Here is an 8,081-nt window from a genome sequence, read left to right on the forward strand (position 1 = left end):
TCAGTGAAACTGGCCAAGATGCCCTGGCATCACAACACCAAACTTAAAGCTTGCTTATCCCTAAGCAAGTACTGGAACAAGAGAATGATGAATGGAATATCCAGAGGAATGAGTCATTCTTGTGGAAGTCATGTTACTGATTTTATCGTGGTTTCATGCATAGCAACTTAGGTTTATTCCATTACTGACTTTCAGACCTTTATCATGTCCCTAAACACTTACTTTGTCTATATGCCATGAGACTTTTATTCATTGATCCTTTTATTGTTATTTCAAGGGTTATTTGTGTTAGTTAGGCTAAGTGCTCTGTAAGGGGGCAACTCTTTAAGATAAGCTTTCAGCCAACACTCCCGAACCAGTTGGTTCAAGGTGCTAGGTGTTGAAGCACCCCTAAGGACTTACTCCCTCAAGTCTCTCCCCCATACATACACACCACAGGCATATAGTTCCTTTATTTTCTTTTCTTGAGACCTTGGTGTCCAGCACCTCTTTGGGTTACTAAATGCTCTGTGGTGAGGGTTACTCTTGATAGTGGATTTTCAGCTGATAATCCCGGGTTAGTTAACCTAAGTTACCAAGTGATAAAGCACCCCTGAGAGCTTATTCATCCAAGTAGATCCCTCACACAGGAGCACCACAGACACTTGTCTCAAGGTCCAAACCATTGGTGCCTAGCCTTATTGCTTACTCTTTTTCTTTTGTTTTTCACTTCCATTATTCTTTCCCTTTTCTCTTATTAGGATTTTGTCATCTACTTAGTCTCATGGGTATATCTAAAGTCAAGTATTCAGGATAGATAGTTGTCCTCCTAACCTTGCGGTTGAACCAACTTAGCTAACCTATGACTACCCCAAAGATTCATGAATGCACTTTCACAATATGAAATCCACTCTGGTCTTTTAAAAACATAAACATTCTCTTCTTCATTTGATTTAAAATGGACAAGCTTACAACTAAATAAGGGAAATATGCAGTGACATTTAAACCAGAAATCATGGACCTATTCAGAAAGAAAACTTAAAAGACAGAATTTAAAAAGTTTAAACATAACATGGAAGCAGGTTCTATTTCATACAAGATCTTCCTTATTTAAAGCATAGAAAACGATGGACTAAAAAGAACTCCACCACCTTTCATTCATGTGGATGCCCATGCTCCCATCCTTGCTTGTCCTCATTGTGTCTCTCTTGAGTGCTTGTGCTCCCACTTCCTTTGCCTTTTCCAAGCAGCTTCTTCCAGAAACCACCATCTTCCATCTTCTTCTTGAGTGTCTCCTTTTGCTGTTTTACCTTCCTCTCTTCTTGTTCTACAAAATCTTTTTGTACCTCATCATATGTAGGGATGGCATAGTGTAGCTGATGCATGTTACTAGTCATGTAGTTCAACTTGGCTTGAGTGTTCACATAGAACTCCTCCCTATGTAGTTGCCTTCCTTCATTGAGTACACTGAACTCATTGAAAGTTTTCATTTGGGCTATCTACCGCTGGTTGAGTTCTTACAAGTGCTTCTCTTGGAGCTCTTGCCTCTCATTCACTTGGTTGATGGCTTGAGTGAGCCTGGAGTAGTGTTCCTACTGCTGCTCCATTTGTTGTTTTTGCCATGCTTCCTGTTGGCTCAGCCAGTTGGTTTGAAGGTTCAATATTTGCTCTTGTCCTTCCATATGCCTCTGTCCCAAATCTTCAATGGCTCTTAGAAGGTAAGTCATATTCAAGTTGTCTGGGTCATGCTGCTCTTCTTGCTGGTATTCTTCCTGATGATGTTCCTCTTGGTGAACTCTTTCTTTTGCTTTTGGTTTCCCTATTTATGGCCTTCTTTGTTGCTGAGCAAGTGTAGTATAAACCAATCGTTTGAGTGTAACTGGCCTCCCTGGGTTCACCCAGTCGGGGTTGCTGTCCTCAAATACTACCTTGGCCTTGTTGCATAAGCGGAGAATGGTGCTGGGGTACCAAAGCCTGGCACCTGAATCAACCTTCTCAGCCAAATCTTGAATCCCCTCGGCGATGAGCTCATTCACGTTGATTTCCCCACCTTGTATTAAGCAATGCACCATAGTAGCTCGATTGATGTTTACCTCTGAATTATTTGCAGCTGGTAGAATGGACCTCCTCACAAGTTCAAACCACCCCTTGGCTTCAGGGCTCAGGTCTCCTCTCTTGATGAACTTGGGTCTCTCATCTGTGTACCTCTCCCAGTTAGCTACTATAACACAGATGTCTGCCACTATCTCTGAGAGCTCATTATTATCAGGGCTTCTACTTATCCTTGCTTGATAACTTTCCTCATCAAAATGAGGTGATTTCAGGTGAAGAACTCTTGTTATGGCATTTGGGCTGAAGTCCACCTCTTTTCCTCTTACGTAACTTTTGAAGGTTGGGGCCTTGGTTTTATCCTCTCTTACTACATTCGCATAAAATTCTTTGATGAGGTTTCCATTGATCTTCCCCTCTGGACTTGTGAGCAATTGCCACCCCCTCTGTTTGATTTTCTCCAGAATTTGTGGTAACTCATCTGCATTGATTTGGAAGGTTAACTCTGGCAATATCTTTCTCGCTCTTATCCGTTCGAATTCACGTTCATGAAAGGCAGTTTTGAATTTCTTCTCATCGAAAGGAACACTCTCCATGGGTTCCTTCCTCTTTTGCCTCTTTGAGCTTGATGATGCCATGAATTGAGTTGCTGTTTTGAAGTGGAGGTTGGAGGATACGAAGAGATGAGGTATAGGTTGGCTATGATAGAGTGTGATGAAGGGGTTGAGCAAGCCGAAAGTATGAAGTGTGGAAGTGGGAATTTGAATGTGAGGAATGAGCATGCACCAGAGCTCACTTATATAGGGAGATCATGAGTGGATGGAAGGTGTGGATTGCAAGGATTGTTGATTGATGGACGGTTGGGGTTGTGTATGAAGGAAAGACAAGGATCATCACTTAATGAGAGTGATTGGTTCGGTCTTCAAGGGTCTTCTTTCTCCAATGTTGCATGGCAGCGTTTCCCCATGCGTTCCCTCTTGGGACATGTGTGTAGTGCTCTTCATTAAGTGGCGAAATCTCCCCATTTAATTGTCCAATCAATTCCTTTTCATGCTTCTTTTCCATTCCTATAAAGATTTAAAATAAGGAAATTAATATCATAAAAATCAAACTCTACGGCTAGAATAAAAGGGAAGTAAGGATTTGATTGTTTATTTATGAATTCCAACTAACTAACTAACTATTGGTGGGTCCTTATATGCATTTTGGTGGCACCATGGGGTGACACCAAACTTTGTTTGAAGCAATGTGATGAAAAGTTTTGTTCAAAGCTCCCAAGACTAGCATGCATCTTGGTTTGCTTTGAACACCAAACTTGTTCTTCACTATATACTGCATGATAAAGATTTCACCAAATGTTTGTCAAGTTTGGATTGAAATTCATAAACATTGAGTTATTCATTATTTTAAAAACATATAAAACTTGGGTTGCCTCCCATGAAGCGCTTCTTTAGCGTCACTAGCTTGACGTTTTTCCTTCATCAGGGTGGTTGGTAGTGCTTAAAGTCCTCCCCTCTTGCTGTGGACTTGTATCTATTGGTTGGATCAATGATCTCCACATGTTCCAGGGAAAGAACTCTGTTGATAGTGAAGACCTTAGGTAACTAAGATGGTACAGTAGGGAGATTATGGGGAATATCTGGGAAGTAAGCTGAGACAACTCTATCCCCTGGAGAGAAGTCTTCCGTAGGGATCTTCTTGTTCCTCCATTTCCTTGGTACCTTCTTCTTTGTTTCTTTTGAGGTTGCCTTCCCCTTGGTGACCTTTTTTTTCCAAGGGGTTGTGATGTTGTCTTCACATGCCTCTAGAGGTTTAGGTTCCTCCAACTTTTCCTTGGGCTGTGGCAATTGCTGTTTTCCTTGTTTATCAATTGAGGGGGTTTCAGAATGAACTTGCTGTGCTTCAGTGCTTGTCTCCTCCTTCAGTGTCTCTTTATCGTTTGTGCTTAGTTCCTTGTCCTCTTGATCTGTTTCTTGTGAGAGTTTGAAGACATTGAAGCTGAGTCGTTCATCATGGATTCTTAATATTAGCTCCCCTTTCTCTACATCGATAAGTGCTCTGGCCATAGCTAGGAATGGTCTTCCCAATATGATTGGGTGAGTGTGACTCTCTTCCATGTCCAGAATGATAAAGTCTGTTGGGAGAAAGTATTTCCCAACCTTTAGGAACACATTTTCCACCACTCCTATTGCTTGCTTTTGAGTTTTGTCAGCCAGTCTGATGATTACATCTGTGGGCATTATCTCATTAATCTGCAGCCTCTTCACCAGGGATAAAGGCAGTAAGTTGATGCTGGCCCCCAAATCACATAGTGCTCTATCGAACATAGTTTCACCTATGGCACAAGGGATGTGAAAACTCCCTGGGTCTCTTCTTTTTGTAGGTAACTCAGGTTGAATAAGGGCACTACGTTCCTTGTTCATCACTATAGTCTGGCCTCCTTTGAGTGAGCTTTTCCTGGGAAGAAGTTCCTTCATATACTTGATGAATGCAGGCATTTGTTGAATTGCCTTGATGAATGGTATATTTACATGCAGAGATGCAAACAAGTCTAGGAACCTTGAGTATATTCTCTTTCCCACAGCACCATTGAGCAGTTGTGGGAAGGGAGCATAGAGCTTCAGCAACTCTTTATTTGCAAAATTTGCGTTGCTTGTCTTCAGTCTCTTGATCACTCGTAGTGACCATTTTGCAATCTTCCCATCTTACTTTCTTTACTTCTCCCTTGGGGTTTTTCTCCGTGTCACTTGGGAAGCTATCGGTAGGTTTGGGAATCTTCTCAGCTAAATATCCCACCTGGAATTCCAGCTTCCTAATGGTCTTTCCCTGGTTCTTAATATTGGCTCGCACTTCCTCTTTGAACACCTTATTTTCTTGAATCTCTTGGCATATTCCTTCAAGTAAGGCTTCAATCTTAGAGAGCTTGTCATCAATTGATGGGTGATTCAGAGCAGATGTGCTATTTTGGTTTTGATAAGCATATGAAAAAGTGTTGTTGTGGGGGTGTTGAGACGTCCTCTGTGTGCATTGCTGGTGAGCTGCATTGTTGTTGGAGTTGTAACGTCTCTGGTCTTGGTTTTGATCTTGCTCACCTCCCCATCCAAGTTGGGTGGTTTCTCCATCCAGGGTTGTAGGTCTTGGAGTATGGATCATAGTTTTTCCTTGGTGAACTTCCAATGTAGTTGGCTTGCTCCTGACTCCCTCTGCTTCTTCATTAACTCCTTCTTGGATTGTTGATGAAGTGGAGATTGCTGCTACTTGGTTCATCTCCATCTTCTTGGTGAGGTCAGCCAGCTGCTGGGTAATGAGCTTGTTTTGGGCCAACAGAGCATCTACATTGTTTAGCTCCATTACTCCTCTTGTGTTCCCTCTTTTGGAAGCATAGAAGTAGTCGTTCTATGCTACTGTTTCAATAACATCTATGGCTTCCTCAATGGTCTTCTTTTTGTTCAAAGATCCTCCAGATGAATGGTCTAAGGCCTTTTTTGACTCATAAGAGAGCCCTTCATAGAAAATGTGCAGCTGCACCCATTCGTTGAACATGTCAGGTGGACACCTCCTTGTTAAGTCCTTGAACCTCTCTCATGCTTCATATAGGGTCTCACCATCTTGTTGCCTGAAAGTTTGGACCTCAGCTCTCAGCCTATTGATTCATTGAGGAGGGTAAAATCTTACTAAGAATTTGTTCACCACGTCTTCCCAAGTTGTCAAGCTTTCCCTTGGGAAAAATTCCAGCCATTTAGCTGCCTTGTCCCTGAGTGAGAATGGAAATAAGAGCAGTCTATAGGCATCAGGATGAACACCATTAGACTTCACTGTGTCACATATTCTCAGGAAGGTGGTTAAATGTTGATTGGGATCTTCTTGAACACTTCCTCCAAACGAACAGTTGTTCTGAACAAGGGTGATGAGCTGTGGTTTAAGTTCAAAGTTGTTGGCATGGATTGTTGGCTTTTGGATGCTACTTCCACAATTGCCTGGGTTTGGATTGATGTAAGAGCCCAAAACTCTTCTATCCTCCCCAGCATGATTTGCTCTACCTCCTCCCCCATGGTTGTGATCTTCTTCTTCATGATGGTTTTCCATGTTGTCTTCCATGTTTGTTTCAAGAATTCCTCTTCTTCCTCAGCACCCACCACTTTCTTTCCTCTTGCCTCCCTCCTTAATCTAGGAAGGTCCTCTCAGGTTCAGAATCGAAGGAAGTTGAAGCCCCGCTTCTTCTCCCTGTCATACAACCATCAAGTGTAAGCAAGAAAAGATAGGTGCAGAAAGTATTTGTGTCAGAATTACTATTAGTTGTGGGTGATGCAATATATCAAACAGTTTGTGGGTTAGCAAATAGAATTGAAAATAACAAAGAAGAACAAAAGAGTAGACGGGGAAGGGAAGAAGTTTAACTAAAACAAAAAGTAAATCACCCAAACAGAAAATGAAAATCACAAAATAAAAATGCTCAATCTAGTGATCTTCTAATTTAATCATTGTTGATGCACAATCAATCCCCGGCAACGGCGCCATAAACTTGATGCGGGTGGAAACTTGTCTCTCAACAAATCTCCTTTCGGCAAGTGTACCGAATTTGTCGTCAAGTAAAAGCTCACAATAGAGTGAGGTCGAATCCCACAGGGATTGATTGATCAAGCAACTTTAATTAGAAGAATGTTCTAGTTGAGTGAATCCAGAATTTGGGTTGAGAGTTGCAGAAAATAAAATGGCGGGAATGTAAATAACAGAAAAGTAAATGCTAGAATTAAAGGACTGGAAGTAAATGACTGAAAATAAATTACAGAATTGTAAATGGGAATGGGGGATTTGCTCATAAAAGTAAATGGCAGAAATTAAAGAGAATGGGTAGATCAGAGATGGGGAGTTCATTGGGCTTAGGAGATGTTGCAATTCTCCGGATCAAGTTCATTTTCATCTCTTCCTCAATCAATGCACTCATTGATCTCCTTGGCAATCTTAAGTGATTGAATTACAATTTCTTGCAATTCAATCTCTCAAATCTTGATCAATAGCCAATTCCTTGGTCAATTGCTCATGAGAAGAGATGAAATATGGTCACTGATTATACCACATGCATTTCCCAAATCAAGTATTGAAAGGGTTATAGTCACATACCCATCCAAACCCAATTTGGTCCAGCATGAGAAAGCAATTCTAGCTTGATCTCTTCATTCCTCTTTCAAGGTTCAAAAGAGATCCAAGTTTGAATAGCTTCTCTTCCAAGATAACTACTCAATTGGATGAAGATCGAAAGCTTTCAAGTAAAATCAAGAGAAAAGATAGAAGAAGAATAATGAAAATTAGTATTGATCCATCAAATTACAACAGAGCTCCCTAACCCAATGAAAGGGGTTTAGTTGTTCATAGCTCTAGAAAATGAAAATAAAGATGGAGAATACATCATAGAACTAGAAATTGCAGAGAAAGTAAAATACAGAGAGTAATTCTCTTTTTCCAACTTCCAGAACTCCTTTAACAATTCAAAGCTACTCCTATATATACTACTTCTCTCAGCTTCTAATTGGCTCTTCAAGTCTTGGGCCTTTGGATCTTGAGTTTGAAGCAGTTCTTTTCTTCATTTGGGCTTGGCTTTACTTGCAGAGAGAAAGTGCTAAGTGGGCAGAGACTTTAGCTCAGGGCGTTAGGGGTGTTAACATTTAGTGAAAGTATAAGTTCGAGAACGTTAGTGACACTTAACATTTTCACTAACATTCCAATGTACCCCTTTGCCTCACGTTAGAGCCCACGTTAACTAGGTTAACGTGGCTTCTAACGTGGTCTTGCCAACCTTCGAGAACGTTAGTGACACTCAACATTGTGACTACGTTCCAGTGTGCCCCTTTTTGCTTCACGTTAAAGCCCATGTTAACTAGGTTAACGTGGCTTCTAACGTGGCCTTGCCAACTTCGAGAACGTTAGTGACACTCAACATTGTCACTAACGTTCCAATGTGCCCCTAGATCTCACGTTAGAGTCCATGTTAACTAGGTTAACGTGGCTTCTAACATGGCTATTCTTAGCCATCCTAACGTTAGTGACAATGTTCA

General features: G+C 41.2%; 1 non-coding gene across 1 annotated transcript; it reads left to right on the forward strand.

The window, feature by feature from the left end:
* The first annotated feature begins 5,569 nt into the window (after positions 1-5,569).
* Positions 5,570-5,673, forward strand: LOC112774580 (small nucleolar RNA R71). Its single transcript, XR_003189061.1, has one exon. It is a non-coding gene; the product is annotated as a small nucleolar RNA R71 (small nucleolar RNA).
* Positions 5,674-8,081: the final 2,408 nt, after the last annotated feature.

Source organism: Arachis hypogaea, chromosome 18 (genome assembly GCF_003086295.3).
Source record: "Arachis hypogaea cultivar Tifrunner chromosome 18, arahy.Tifrunner.gnm2.J5K5, whole genome shotgun sequence".
NCBI classification, from domain to species: Eukaryota; Viridiplantae; Streptophyta; class Magnoliopsida; order Fabales; family Fabaceae; genus Arachis; species Arachis hypogaea.